Here is a 15,410-nt window from a genome sequence, read left to right as displayed (position 1 = left end):
TCCTGATCCCTAATCTGGTTGGTATGAGCATCCAGATGCTCTAAGAGCTTTACCTTGTTATCAATGCAGGGAGTGTTTGCCATTGTTCAGTTCATTGATTTACCCACCTATCCATCCATCCATCCATCCATCCATCCATCCATCCATTATATCTGCTGTTTTGAGACCTAGTATGTACAAGACTCTTTGCTAGGGGATATCCAGGGGATATGAGTGACCCAAAGATGAATTATACCTGTTCCTGCTCTCAAGCGGCTCATAGTCTAGAGACTTCAGGTGGAGAGTAAATAATTGAAATAAGGATAATTAGGATTAATTTTTATTCTAGGAATTTTAAATTAAATTTGAAAAAGGTTAGTTTCATTTATATTATTTAAAAATTATTATTATTACTATTTTTTGAGAATACTCTCCCTGGGAACTCTTTGTATTCATTTTTAGGATCAGTGTTTACAGAGTGAAAGATCCTTTTGATTTAATGGCAATAAAGCACACATAAGAACAAGCAATGCGTCAGTCATCATAAACATCGTTTTTGCTCCTCCCCTCACCACCCCCCCCATTCCCTTTCCCCCAGGAGAGTATTAAATACCGGAAAAGCTGGTGTGTCTTTGTACCCTTGAGGCTTCCTGTGCTCTAGGGAATTCCCAAGGCTCAAACAGCTTCTTAAGGGATGAAGACAAGAAGGAGGAATTAAAAGGACAAGTTGCAAAGGTTTTGCCAGGTAGGAGGAAATTCCTTTTCCCTGGGAGAGTTGGGTAGGTGGGAACTCTAGTTTGTTTCTATGTATTTTTGCAAATACACTGCTTCTCTTTCACTTCCAGGCAGAGAGAGACAGGGACTCAATGACAGACCAACAGAGGAGAAAGTGATAGAGACTGAAAGAGAGATCTTGCATAGCAAAGAGACAGAGAGAAATTGAGACAGGGACAAAGACACAGAGGAAAAAAACCCAAAAGGTATCTCTGTTAGACACACAGAGCAAGAGTAACTTTCAAGGTTCAAACTGTGGCAGAACGAGGCGTGTAACTCTGAACTTTTATGGAGCAGGAAAATGTGAAATGTTTTAAGATGGGGTCCAGAATTTACCATCTGTGTGGAAAGGGGAAACCAACGTATGGGGACTCACAGATGTCTCATGAATTATTTCACTGATGCAAATCTTTGGGAGAATTTAAACATGGAGATTAGTATTAGAATCATAAGGCGAAGGGAAGAAGAAAACACTAAAGAATCAGGGAATAAACAGGCTTAGTAGAGATATAAAACTTAGGTAAAAATGACTCTCTCAAAACAATGCCAGGTGCAATTTTGAGTTGGAAATAAAGTTTTCTTCCGTCTAGTTTGCCAGGATGCATGAAACTCCACTACTAGGTTTCTTTTCATTTGACCACCATACACAGTTTTAAGAAACAAGTGAGATGGTTATTTACATTTTTAATAAAAAATTTCAAACATACAGCAAAAGTTAAAGGATCCACATGGAATACATGTATACTCACCACTTAGATTCACTATGAACATTTTAATATCGTTGTTTTTTCACATCATCCCTCTGGCCATGTGTTACTCTACCTTATTTTTAAATGCATTTTAAATTAGAAACATCAGTAAACTCCCTAAGGACATCAGCATGCATATCATTTACTAGAGCTGAAGAAAATGATTATTTTTATAAAGAACTTCAAGAAAGGTTAATGTGAAATTGATCAGGTTCAGATTTTATGTATAATTTTTTGGTCACTGGGGTTGATACCTACACATTTAAATTCACTGAATTTAGTGATGGTGACAACCATTCAGGATGACTTCTGTGGGGTGGAAGAATCACATATTGACTGAGAATTATTCCACAGGAGTACAGGAGAAAAATCTAGCAACTTTTTGTTCTCTTTTGCATTGATCTTCAGAGGCTACGAAATAAGCCCAGGGAATTGCAAATGTAGGATGGTCCTTTTTATTTCAACCCAGAGTGTGCATGCCACAGGCCTTTGAAAGTAGTCTGCCATCACATAATTTTGTCTGATAGTTTCTGGCTCATAGGAATAGGCCTTGAGAGGTCTGTGGATGCATTTATTCCATCACTGACCAAGAACAATGAAACCCTGTCTACATTTTTGCAGAAACAGTAAATATAGTCCCTTACAGAGTCGCTAGAAAGTGAAATAATGAATATTATCTACCTGATATTTTGGTCTGAAATAAAAGCACCATGAGTCCTTTAAAAAAGATCCTATAGGAAATTGTTTTGCCCAAACATTCCAACCTAATCTTGTGTCTTTATGTTTGAGCAACTCACTGTATAAGTGGATTTTTGTGACTGTGAGTTTTTAAAGGTTCACCTCTGGCTGCGTCTCTCTCCTGCCTCCTTGGGCACAGTTGTAGTTGCAGACTGGCTCCATTTTGGATTCCTCAAAGGTCTTAAACCAAGACCCTTCCAATACTATGCCTGTGATCTGGTTTTACTTATTCTACAAATTTGCCAAATGTTTAGTTTTATGCTATTTGTTCTGATTATATTTTTAATACAAATGAATTAAAAATAGAATTAAAATATAAAAGTGAACCCAACTGGCTTTGAGTCCTCCATTTACCAAAAAAGAATAGCCTAGGGAGCACCAATCTTCCCAAGAATGCCTCTAAATCTTTGTTTAGAACATTCTGTCTTAAGAACAGGAAATCATTCTTTTTCTGAACAAATGAATTTATGCAACGAATCTTTTTTGAGCACCTACTGTATGTCATGCACTGGGGATATGTTATGGAAAACAAGATTCCTCGTAGTGCTTCTATTCTAGGTGAAGGTGCGGCATGATTACAGGTAATTGATAAAAACCATGATGAATATTACATAGCCTGTTAGAAGATGATAGGAAAAGAGGAAAAGCAGAGCAGGGTAAGGGGGCTTGGGTGTGCTGGGACAACAAGGGTAGGTTGCAATTTTAAGTAGAATGGCTAAGATGGACTGCACTGAGAAGGTGATACCTGAGCAAAGACTTGAGGGAAGCAAGGGAATCAGCCATGTGGATATATGTGTAGATATGTATAGATATGAGTGGATATATGGGGATATATAATGTTACATGGGAACATATGGGAAAGTATGTAGATATATGGATACCTGTGGGAATATATATGGATATATGTGGATGTAAGTGGATATTTAGGAGATACGTGGATATTTGTGGATATATGTAGATATATGTGGGTATGTGTAGATGTGTGTGGGTATATAGGGATATATGTGAGTAAATGGGGATAGGAGGGGAAGAGCACTCCAGATGGAGGAAACAATAAACAGTATGTACAAAAACCCTAGGCAGTGAGTATAACTGGCTTATACAGCCAATAGGCCAAAGTGATCCAAGTCTAATGTGCCAGGGTGAGAAATGAGTCGGAGAAAACTGGGGGCCAGTTTATATAGGAGCTTGTAGTCTATTTTGTTTTTTTACTCTGAATGAAACAGGAAGCCATTGAAAGGCTCTGAGCAGAGGTCACCTAGGTTTTAAAAGGATTTCTCTGGTTATATTTTGAGAATAGGCTTCAGAGGGAAAGGTTAGAAGTAGGGAGAGCCATGGAGGTTGCTGTAGTAATCAAGCAAGAGAGGCTTGAATCAGCCTGTTGGTAGAAATGACAAGAGCATCGGTTTCTGTGTAAACAGCTTTAAAGGTTGATCCAGCATGATTTCCTGGCAGGTTGGATGTAGGGGGTGTGTGTGAGAGAGGAGTTAATGATAGCTCCGTGGCTTTGGGTCCATGCTGTGAGAAGGTTGCAGTTGCCATGAACTGAGAGAAATGAACAGAGGGAGGGAAGAAGGAAGGAAGGGAGAGAGAAAGAAAAAAGAGAGCAGAGAAAGGAACTGTTCTAGGTGCTGAGCATATATTAATAGTAAAGACACAGTCCTAACAAATCCCAAATAATTCATTGAAATAAATGTACAGACTTCAGAGGAAGAACAGAACAGGGAGTGATTTGCCATCAAGCTTGAGTTAGGAAGGTGACACCTGAGCTGGGTTTTGAAAGGTGAATAGAGCCTGCCGCGCGCGTGTGTGTGTGTGTGTGTGTGTGTGTGTGTGTGTGTGTGTGTGTTTGCTTGCGTGTGCGCATGCATGCACATGTGTCCCGGGCCAAGGAGTAGTATGCAGCCTTCCAGGTAAAGGGAAGGAATAATGACATTCAGAATCATCAAAGTCTGATAGACTTGGCAAACCACACTGACTTATAATTCTATAAACTTCAGAAAGATTTGTAGCCTAGTCAGGGCATCTTGGAATCTCTAAGAAATATCGTAAACTTTCTGAGGGTCAGGTAAGTTTGTGTCACTGCATTTAGTGGATATTCTTTCAGTTTGTCTTTAAACATTTTATTATACACTATTTCAGAAACTCAAAAAAGATACAAAGAGAAGTTCAATGGCCCTTAAGTTATTTTAAGCTAAAGCCCTGGAAACAACAGTAAAAGATTAAGCTCAAAGAACATGGACAGCTAAGGTTTCGTAACATAAGGTTTCAAAGAGCTTAGTGAAATAAGCCATACAGAGAAAGACAGATACCATATGTTTTCACTCTTATGTGGATCCTGAGAAACTTAACAGAAACCCATGGGGGAGGGGAAGGAAAAAAAAAAGAGGTTAGAGTGGGAGAGAGCCAAACATAAGACACCCTTAAAAACTGAGAACAAACTGAGGGTTGATGGGGGGTGGGAGGGAGGGGAGGGTGGGTGATGGGTATTGAGGAGGGCATTTTTTGGGATGAGCACTGGGTGTTGTATGGAAACCAATTTGACAATAAATTTCATTAAAAAAAAAAAAACAAAACCCAAAAAACAAAGAGCTTATCTCATCCAGGTGACCACCAGCTTGCTGTTATACCTGGTACTCCACTTCTCTGATTTAGGGAATCTTCTCTCACTACTGTCAAATGTCTGTTACTATCCAAAATCTCACTTACATCATAGTGTGATTATTTCCTAGACATAATGAAGCGAAAATGTAGCCAGGACTCTTTTGGTCCAAGCAATGCATTTCTCTTGGAATAAAAATTCTGAGGCTTGGTTCTAAGGCGACAAAGTATTAAATTTTTGGACTTTTGTTTTGTAGATTATTGCTTGACAAAGTGATAGTAACCTCTGAAGTTTTCTAGCTTTCTCCAAAGTTTTTGCTACCCCCCATTAGCTTATGCTGTGCCCGCAATAACCCTGTCAGTAACTGGGTGAAGGCACAGTTTATGCTGCCAGGACTGAGTCTTAGCGAGTTCAAGAGACTTCCAAGAAGCTGCATAACAAGAACGTGGCAGGGTTGAAACTTGAACCAGAACGTTCAAAGTCAAGTTCTATGCAATTTTTTATTGCTCCATACTATGCTTTCTTTACAGATTCTGAAGCAACCTTCTTAAAGGACATGAAATAAATAATGGATAGGGTATATGAGGCCAAACCAGACAATTGCAGAGGGCCATCTTGCCCTTATTCACTATCATGACCTGCTCTTCCTACATTTCCTGGTGACAGGAAGTAGGGAGTAGCAGAGTGCGGTGACCTGCCCACCGTCTTTGGAGGGGCCTGATCTGCTTAGCGGATTGCAGGCATTCTTCCTGAATGAAATACTTGAGAAAGACAGGGTAGTTATCCCCATCTCTCTGACAAAACCAAGCTCATGAAACGCTGGGGTGGTGGAATTTATAAGTTACACATCAGTTGTAAGAGTTTGAATATTCTTTTTCCTTGGATTAAATCGTTCAGCAGTTTGTTCAAACGTTAAATAATGATCATAAAAGGGAAAGATTTATTCGTTTCAACAATGTAGCCAGCACTACAAAGATTTCTTGGGCTGAGACTCCTCTCTCTGTGTGTTCACAGCCCAGTGGGGTAGATAAATGATTGACGGCAATACATACGGCAAATGGTGCAGGTGATGTATGAACCAGGCACTGTGGGAAACTAGGTGAATTAGGATATGAAAAGGGCCTAAGATAGAGAAAAACTGCCCCAAAGCTGGGATGCTATTCACTTCCAAAATTTTAAATACCTCACAAATTGTGTGCTGATCTTGAAATTATTGCAGCTGATGGGAGTGTCAGGGCCCTGCTGAACTCTGATATTGTCATCCTTATCCCTCCCTGAAGCAACGCTCCAAGATTCTGCATCTTGTTACGGTTTTTTTCTTTTTTGAGCCTAATAACACATTAATTGTCATTGAAATGTTTGACACAGCCTCCCTCAAATATTTTACAACAAAGTTGTGTATATATCCAAGCCGTCATAAGATTTGTGAATGGGCACGGAAGCAAATGTTAATGTTTATGAAATAGGTTAAGGCTAACCTTTAGTTTTTCTTAACTGTTAAACATGCCGTGTGAATTCTAATGTGATGTGTACAGAAGAATCTGTTCATGTCCCCCAATTATTTGCCTCCTGGAGCTTCCTCTTGCCCAGATGTGGTATACTCCAAGACTATCTTGTAAGAAAGCCAAGTATACACTGCCTGAAAGAATCCTGTTTAAATGACCAGAAAAATTTGGAAAAAAAAGAAAGGACATAGCTCTTCATTATTTCTGGGAATAGAGTATAATTAGAAGGCAAATTGAAAAATGCGTTAAATTAATTTTTCACATTTGCATTGGATCTTTCATCTAAAAATTTTGAAGCTTCTGCTTACCTCTCAGTCATGTATATATAAAGAAAACATTTTAAATTGATCGTTTCTTCCCTTTCCCCACGTAGTTGATAAGAGACACTTGTTTTCTTCCCTGTGGAGCTAGAGATGCTGTTGAAAGTCAATGGAGCAGACATCTGCCTGGTTGGGAACCACTGCATGCTAAATGCATGGAAGAATGGTTTTCAAAGTGTGGTCCCTTGATTCCACTCAGCATGCAAATTCTCACCACTCAGACTTATTACATCAGAAACTCTGGAGATGGGGTCCAGGAAGCTGGGTTTTAACAGGTCCTCTGGGTGATTCTGACTCAATGCTCAGGCTAAGAACCAGTGGCATAGAACGTTAGAGATGGCATCTTTTCATTTCATTTTTGAGGGACCCATAGAGGGAGAATAGAAACCTTGAGGGAGACTTGTATATAAAACACTGCTGGTTTAATTAAATGAAGTTAAGGCAGTTTATGGATGAAAACTGAGAAACTCTACCCGGGTCCCCTCTTATATCCCACCTTCTGAGTTCATGCATTTCAGAAAGCCAAAGGTTTCTATTAGATGCATGCCCTCAGAGCCTGTGCAGCAAGGGGGTATGAGCTCCAAGAAGGCTTAACCAGGTCTCCTGTGGTCAAAAACCTTAGCTCCCAAGGCCTTGGATGAGCTCTACCCAGGGTGTCCAATACCTCTTCTGAGTCCTTGCTCATGCTGTTCCATGTCTGGAATTCCCTTTCTCCACTTGCTCACTTGTACATTTCTACTCCTTCTTTAAGTCTCAACTCCAGCATCATCTGCTCTTTGAAGACTTTACCAAGTGCAGAAGGATGCTCACCCACTGTGTTCCTCAACACCTTGTACAGATTTCAATATAATTTTGCTCATCCCACAATATTACAATTCATCCATTTCTTCCTCTCCCCTAGGGTTCCAAGTCCTCCCAGGAAAAGAACTATTTCTTTAATACGCCTGACATATTATGTGGTAAACAATAAACACTCAATAAAAAAGTTATAAGATTCTCACCATACATTGTTTCTTTATGAATTATTATAATTCTGCTGAACATTTGAGAGTAAGTTGGTGACCCCAAGACCCTGTGCTTCATATTATGTATATTTCTTAATAACAAGGGCATTCTCTTACATGACTACAACACAATGATGAAACTCAGGAAATGTAACACTGATACAGAATTATATAATATTCGGTCCATGTTTAATTTTTACCTATTATCTCACTTTATGTCCTTTATAGCCGTTTTTTCCCCCCCAATCTATGATCATGCATTGCTTTTAGTTTTCATGTCTCTTTAGACTGTTTTAACCTCAGTTGGTTTCTCAGCTTTTCTTTGTTTTTCATGACATTACTATTTTGGGGGTGCCTGGGTGGCTGAGTGGATGGAGCATCCCACTCTTGATTTTGGCTCTGGTCATGATCCCAGGGTCATGGTGTGGAGCCCCACATTGGGCTCTGTGCTGAGTGGGGAGCCTGGTTAAAATTCTCTCTCCCCCCGTCCCTCTCTCTCTCCCACTCATGCTTCCTCTCTTTCTCTCTAAAACAAAACAAAACAAAACAAAACAAAAAAATAAATAAAAATAAATATATTTGAGCAGCACAAGCCAGTTGTTTTTTAGACCATCTCCAAGTTTCGGTTTGTTTGACTGTTTATTAGATTTAAGTCGTGGATTTGGAGGAGAACTACCATATAAGTGATGTAGAGTTTTCTCATACATCAGTTCAGGAAGTATGTGATGGTGGTTTATCCCAACATTGTTGGTTAAATCATGTCCACCATATTCCTCTTTTGTAAACATACTTTTTTACCCTTTATAACTTAGAAGTTATTTGTTAGGAGATGTTTTGAAACTTGTGTTAAAACCTTGTTCCCCAACATGCTTCTACCCGATGGTTTTAGCTTCATTTGGTGATTCTTCCCTGAATCAATTATTACTATAGTGGTTGGTTGCAAGGTAATTTTAATTGAATGGATTAATCTTAAAAAAAAAATAGATTGTTCTAGGGTCACCTGCGTGGCTCAGTGAATTGTCTGACTCTTGGTTTCAGCTTAAGTCATGATCTCACAGGTTCTTGAGTTTGAGGCCTGCATCAGGTTCCACATGCTGACAGTGTGGAGCCCGCTAGGGATTCTTTCTCTCTCCCTCTCTCTGCCCCTCCTCCTTGCTCACTCTTTCTTTCTTTTTTTTTTTTTTTTTATTTTTTTTTAACGTTTATTTTTGAGACAGAGACAGAGCATGAATGGGGGAGGGGCAGAGAGAGAGAGGGAGACACAGAATCCGAAGCAGGCTCCAGGCTCTGAGCCGTCGGCCCAGAGCCCGACACGGGGCTCAAACTCACGGACCGCGGGATCGTGACCTGAGTTGAAGTCGGACGCTTAACCGACTGAGCCACCCAGGGGCCCCACTCACTCTTTCTTTCAAAATAAAATAAATAAACATAAAAAATAGATTGTTCTAGTTGACTATTTAACTTCTTTCAGCATACTTTGTGAGAAGTATCTCTCTTCTCCACACCCATTAGAATTATTTTCAGAAAGAATCAGTATCATTCTATGCTAGACCTACCCAATTGCATGCCACTTAGTCGCTTTGGGTTTATTTTTTGTTTTTTGTCTTTGTTTTTTGTTTTTGCCTTCACAACGGACCCTACATGTTCAATGCAAAACCCCTCCAGCAGCTTAATTAGATAGAAACATCGTCAGGAAATAGTATATATAATACAGGTATTAAGTCCTTAAGCTACAGACATTTTTCTCTTCGTTAATGTAAATACAAATATGCACAGCTGCAAATGTTTAGAAACTTCTGACTTTCCCATTGTATTTCCATAAACAGCTCTGGTACTTTATTTACAACTAACTAAAAATACTTCTCATTTTTTGTGATTAATTGCATTAATACTAATAATTAGGACATAGCAGAATATGAAAATGTAGGTACCCTACTTGAATGTTTTCTACTTCCTCTAATTTCATTAAGAGTTAATTACAGTATTGTATTTTATTGTAACAATAGCAATAATCATAATATCTGAATTTATTTTCTTTTTTGTTTTGTGGATGTATGAGCAATGCCTTTTTATCTTATTTTTTTCTTTTCAAATTTTTATTTAAATTCTAGTTAGATAACATATAGTGTAATATTGTTTTCAAGTGTAGAATCTAGTGATTCATCACTTACATATAACACCCCATATTAAACACAAGTGCCCTCCTTAATACCCATTACTCATTTAGTCCATCCCCTACCCACCTCTCTTCATCAACCTTCAATTTTTTTCTATTGTTAACAGTCTTTTATGGTTTGTTTCCCTCTCTCTCTTTTCCACCTTCCCCTACATTCATCTGTTTTGTTTCTTAAATTTTACAAATGAGTGAAATCATGGGGTACTTGTCTTTCTCTGACCGATTAACTTTCCTTAGCATAACACACTTTAGCTCCATCCATGTCATTGCAAATGGCAAGATTTCATTCTTTTTCTTTCTTAATTTTTTAATGTTTATTTTGGAGAGACAAAGAAAGAGAGAGCATGAGTGGGGAAGGGGCACAGAGAAGGGGAGAGAGAATCCCAAGCAGACTCTGTGCTGTCAGCACAGACCCAATGTGGGGCTCCATCTCATTAATTGTGAGATCATGACCTGAGCTGAGATCAAGAGTCCAGTACTTAACTGACTGAACTGCCCAGATGCCCCAAGACTTCATTCTTTTTGATGGCTGAGTAATATTCCATTGTGAAATGGAGTGCGCGTGTGCATGCACACATACACACACACACACACACCCCACATCTTTTTCCATTCATCAGTTGATGGATATTTGGGCTCTTTCCATAGTTTGGCTATTGTTAAGAATGCCTCTATAAACGGTGGGGTATCTCTACCACTTCGAATCTGTATGTTTGTATCCTTTGGGTAAATACCTAGTAGTGCAATTGCTGGATCATAGGGTAGTTCTAAATTTAACTTTTTGAGGAACCTCCATACTATTCTCTAGAGTGGCTGCACCAGTTTGCATTCCCACAACAGTGGTAGAGGCTTCCCCTTTCTCCACATTCTCACCAACACCTGCTGTTTCTTGTGTTGTTAATTTTAGCCAACCGGACAGGTGTGAGATGGTATCTCACCGTGGTTTTGATTTGTATTTCCCTGATGGTGAGTGATGTTGAGCATCTTTTCATGTGTCTATTAGCCATCTGGATGTCTTCTTTGGAAAAGTTTCTATGTATGCCTTCTGTACATTTCTTCACTGGATTATTTGTTTTTTGGGTGTTGAGTTTGATAAGTTCTTTATAGATTTTGGATACTAACACTTCATCATATATGTCATTTGCAAATATCTTCTCCCATTCCATAGACTCCCTTTTAGATTTGCTGATTGTTTCCTTCACTGTGCAGAAGCCATTTATCTTTAAGTCCCAATAGTTTATTTTTGCTTTTGTTTTCCTTGCCTCCAGTGATGTGTCTAGTAAGAAGTTGCTCTGGTCAAGGTCAAAGAGGTTGTGGCCTGCGTTCTCCTCTAGGATTTTGATGATTTCCTGTCTCACATTTAAGTCTTTTATCCATTTTGAATTTATTTTTGTGTATGGGGTAAGAAAGTGGTCCAGTTTCATTCTAACATGTTGCTGTCCAGTTTTCCCAATACTAGTCGTTGAATAGGCTGTCTGTTTTTTGATTGGATGTTCTTTCCTACTTTGTTGAGATTAGTTGACCATATAGTATGGGGGCATTTCTGGATTTTCTATTTTGTTCCCTTGATCTTTGTGTCTGTTTTTGTGCCAGTATCATACTGTCTTGATGACTACAGCTTTGTAATATAGCCTGAAGTCCAGAATCATGATGACTCCAGCTCTGCTTTTCTTTGTCAGGATTGCTTTGGCTATTTAGGGTCTTTGAGGTTCCATACAAATGTTAGGGTTGTTTGTTCTAGCTCTGTGAAAAATGGTGGTGTTTTGATAGGGATTGCGTTAAATGTGGAGATTGCTTTGGGTACTATAGACATTTTAACAATGTTGTTCTTTCAATCCATGAACATAGAATGTTTTTCCATTTCTTTGTCTCCTCTTCAGTTTCTTTCATAAGTGTTCTATAGTTTTCAGAGTACAGATCACTTACCTCTTTGGTTAGGTTTATTGCTAGGTATCTTACTGTTTTTGATACAGTTGTAAATGGGATTGAACCCTTGATTTTTTTTTTCTGTTGCTTCATTATCGGTGTATGGAGATGCAACTGATTTCTGTACATTGATTTTATACCCTGCAACTTTGCTGAATTCATGTATTCTAGCAAATTTTTGCTGGAGTCTTTCAGGTTTTCTACATGGAGTATCATGTCATTTGCAAATAGTGAAAGTTTGACTTCTTCCTTGCTGATTTGGATGCCTTTTATTTGTTGTTGTTGTTGTTGTCTGATTGCTGAGGCTATGACTTCCAGTACTACGTTAAATAGTAATGGTGAGAGTGGCCATCCGTGTTTTGTTCCTGCCTGTAGGAGAAAGGCTCTCAGTTTTTTCCCCATTGAGAATGATATTAGCTGTGGGTCTTTCATATATTGCCTTGTGATGTTGAGGTATGTTCCATGTAAAATAAATTGCCTTTTCTTTTTGTAAGGAAAAAAAATAACAATATTTCCCTAGAGCTGAAGCTTTATAGTACCCTATGATCAGTAGACTTGGTGCATGTGAGGGGTTTGTGCTAGTCTTCTGGGGGTGGGGCCTGCTTTGCTGATTCTCAGGTAGACTTGCCCTAGAGGTGAGGCACCTACCTGCAGGGCGCAGAGGGGAGGTGGTAGGAGACTTGCGTATGTGGCTCCAGCCTCCACTTGGTGGCGCTGTTTTACCCACTGAAGTTGGTTAGTGCTGACTGGTGAGAGGCATGGCCCCACTCTCTTGTCCCCGGAGTGGGGATCTCACACCTGTCACTCTTCTGGAAGCCCTCACAAGAAGAGCAAGCAATCACCTCTCTTGTGTCCCTGGCTTCTGCCAGATCCCCACCTTTATTCTGCTGCATCTGAGCTGCCCACCGCCAGGTGGCACAGCACTCCTGTGTTTTATCTCAGGCACGTGGCTGGGTTTCAGAACTCCACATTTTAGCCATCTGCGCAGTGCTGACCCATGCTGATCCTCTGGCGGAGGGTCTCGCTGCGCTGTGGTGGGTGCTGGCTTTCCCCAGAATTCAGTTGCGTGAACTTCAGAGTTTATGATAAAGTGCAGCAGAAAGCTGGCACCATGGCTCACTGCCCTCAGCCAGTGACTCTCTTCCTATTCCAGCGAATGGGGCAGCTCATTGGTGCCCACGGAGTCTTTTGCCCCCCATAGGGGCTATGCCGCCTCTCCAAAATGTACCCAAGCAGGGGACTTGTTCCTCTCTGTGTGACCCGGGGTCTCCTCAGAACACACTGCCTGCTCCTGGGTGTCTGCCCTCTTTCCCCACTGCAGCACTGCTAAGCCCACCACGTGTGACCCCGGCAAGGCACAGACCTCCAAAACTTCAAACTCTGTGCTTCGCTCTTTCGAAGAACTTGGCGGTATTCAGCCCCTCTCCCTTTCCCAGTCCATGGTTCTGGGGAAGGATTTTTCTTGTGCAATTCCTTGCACATGCTTTCACTCTTTCTACCTCTCTCCTTTCTCTCTCACTCTCGCACTCTCTGCCCAATTAGGGCTCCTTCCCCATTGCAGCACCCACAGCTCTTCTCTCCCCCAAATCAACTCTCTGCAGCCCCTACCTTCCGTGAGGTGGCAGTTTTTTCACCTCTAGTTGTACATTTTTGCTCTCTCAGTCCTTGGATGGATTTCTTGGGTTTCAAAATGATTCGATATTTACCTAGCTGTGTTGGAGGGATGAGGCAAGCCTAGGGCCTCCTGACTCCTCGGCCATCTTAACTTCTCTCCCATGCATCCGATTTATTTTGGATCATTCTTCCTGGCACTTTCAGACTCTGAAGCTCTTTACTCTTACACTGTCCTTAATCCATCAGAAGAGTCTATTCTTTATGATCATGCATTCATTTGTTTGCTGTGAGATGAACGTTTGTTGGGGAAGAGGATATTTACAGTCTGAAAGTGCCTTCCCTCAAATTACTTAGTCTCCTTGAGGAGGCATTAGTGGGAGGTTGATGTAGAAACTGAGGAACAGGGAAGTCCAATTATATCACTTGTGCTTATTGGAAAATTACCGGACCAATACCCTGGGGAGTGTTTGTAATATCATGGGAAATGTAGTAGGTGTTCCAAATCAGCACCAAGCCCTTGAGAGTCGGCACATAAACCTTCAAAGGTGAACTGGATAGCTCAAGTCCACAAAGGCAATGGTCAAGCCGACAGGAGAATCAAGGTTTCCGGCTTCTTTTGAGTTCAAGGCTTCTCCCGGTGTTTTCTGTTAACATAAGATAATAAAATAGATGTGTTTGTCTCACATCCTTGAATCCTTTCTAAGGAGTAAATTAAGCATGAATAGTAGAAATATGTCCTATGGGAAGCAGAATGGCTCCACTTCCACTTTCTGGAAAGAGGACCTCAGTTGCTGGGTAACTGGGATTTCTGGGCATCATGATATAATTTTTACACACTGTCCCACTTAAAGGGCTCAAGACTGCAAAGTGATGTAGGCCCAATGAGATTCTATCTGAAACTCTTTGATATATTTAAAGCACGTGTTCTTCGTGTTTCCGGTGTGTAACATTTCTCTCCCCAAATTGTTCAGTTCTCTAAACGTGAAAGCAGGTTTGTAATTCCTTTATCTGGAACATCTAATACAATGTTTTGTACATAAAACCGTTGTCTTTGAAGACAGATTGGTGGATGCTAACACTTAGGGCTTGAGCTCACATTTTTTACCCCATGGCAAATCGCTCTTCATTTTACATCATTTGGGCTCTGGGTGGAGGCGGGGGGTGGGGGTGGGGTGTTGAATGACAGTCTGGGCTTAGCGATTTTCATTGAAGGGTTTGAGTTCCTGCCATGCACTGCACCCAGGGTCGGGTTACCTGGTATAGAACCTGACAGTCCGTGGCCAGGGGGCTGGAATATGCAACTTAACCTTGGTGGGGCCCAATGTCTCCATTTCCATGAACAAGATGAGCAGGGCCTTTCCCAGGCTTGAGGTGAGGAACGTAGAGATATTAGCATAGTGACTTGCAAAGCAGTGATTGAGAGTGAAAATTAAGTAAGTTAAATAAAAAATATAAATGAAAACATACAAAACAAAATAACTTCCTTACGAACGCGCACTACAGAGTGTTAGTGTTCCTCTGCTTCTACGGATTCTGAGTCTCAAGTTGGGGGCCATACTTTGTCACTTTCACATTGTGGGCATCCAAGGAGACTTATTTCACTTAACAAGCACTGAAAGTGTGATTTCTCTGTGCCCGGTATAGGTGACGCATTTTGCAGCAATGAGCTCACTTACTCCTGATTTCAAGGCTCTGAGGTAGAGGGGCCAGGCAGTGAAGCAACTTGCCCAAGATTAACTATTAAGTAGCGGGCCTGGGATTCCAACTCAGATGGTTTATCTTCAAGAATCCTTACATTCAACCTTCGAGGATGCTGAGGGGAGCTGGCTAAGAAGACAAAGGCGGGGTATTCCTTGTTCCAGCTGAAATCTCCTTCAATGTGAATGCCATGATTTTCTTAATTTTAAACACATGGCCTTGCTTTGAGTCAAAAAATAGAATGGAATTGGGGACTTGATCATTTTCATGGAGGCCTTTGGAAATGAGTCCAAGTTGAAGGGAGGACACTGACGCTCTCCTCCTT

General features: G+C 40.6%; 1 protein-coding gene across 6 annotated transcripts in view; it reads left to right on the top strand.

Moving 5' to 3' along the window:
* Positions 1–598: 598 nt before the first annotated feature.
* The window catches only part of LOC123611579 (collagen alpha-4(VI) chain-like), a 122,195-nt gene continuing 107,383 nt past the window's right edge, over positions 599–15,410 (top strand). For all 6 annotated transcript variants that reach the window (XR_006718740.1, XR_006718739.1, XM_045503672.1 and 3 more), the window contains exon 1: positions 599–724. The gene's annotated coding sequence lies outside the window, so the exon portion shown is untranslated. The remainder of the gene's footprint in view (positions 725–15,410) is intronic.

The sequence above is a fragment of the Leopardus geoffroyi genome, chromosome C2 (assembly GCF_018350155.1).
Source record: "Leopardus geoffroyi isolate Oge1 chromosome C2, O.geoffroyi_Oge1_pat1.0, whole genome shotgun sequence".
Taxonomy (NCBI): Eukaryota; Metazoa; Chordata; class Mammalia; order Carnivora; family Felidae; genus Leopardus; species Leopardus geoffroyi.
Note: the sequence above shows the minus strand (reverse complement) of the source record. Positions and strands in the feature narration are given on the sequence as shown.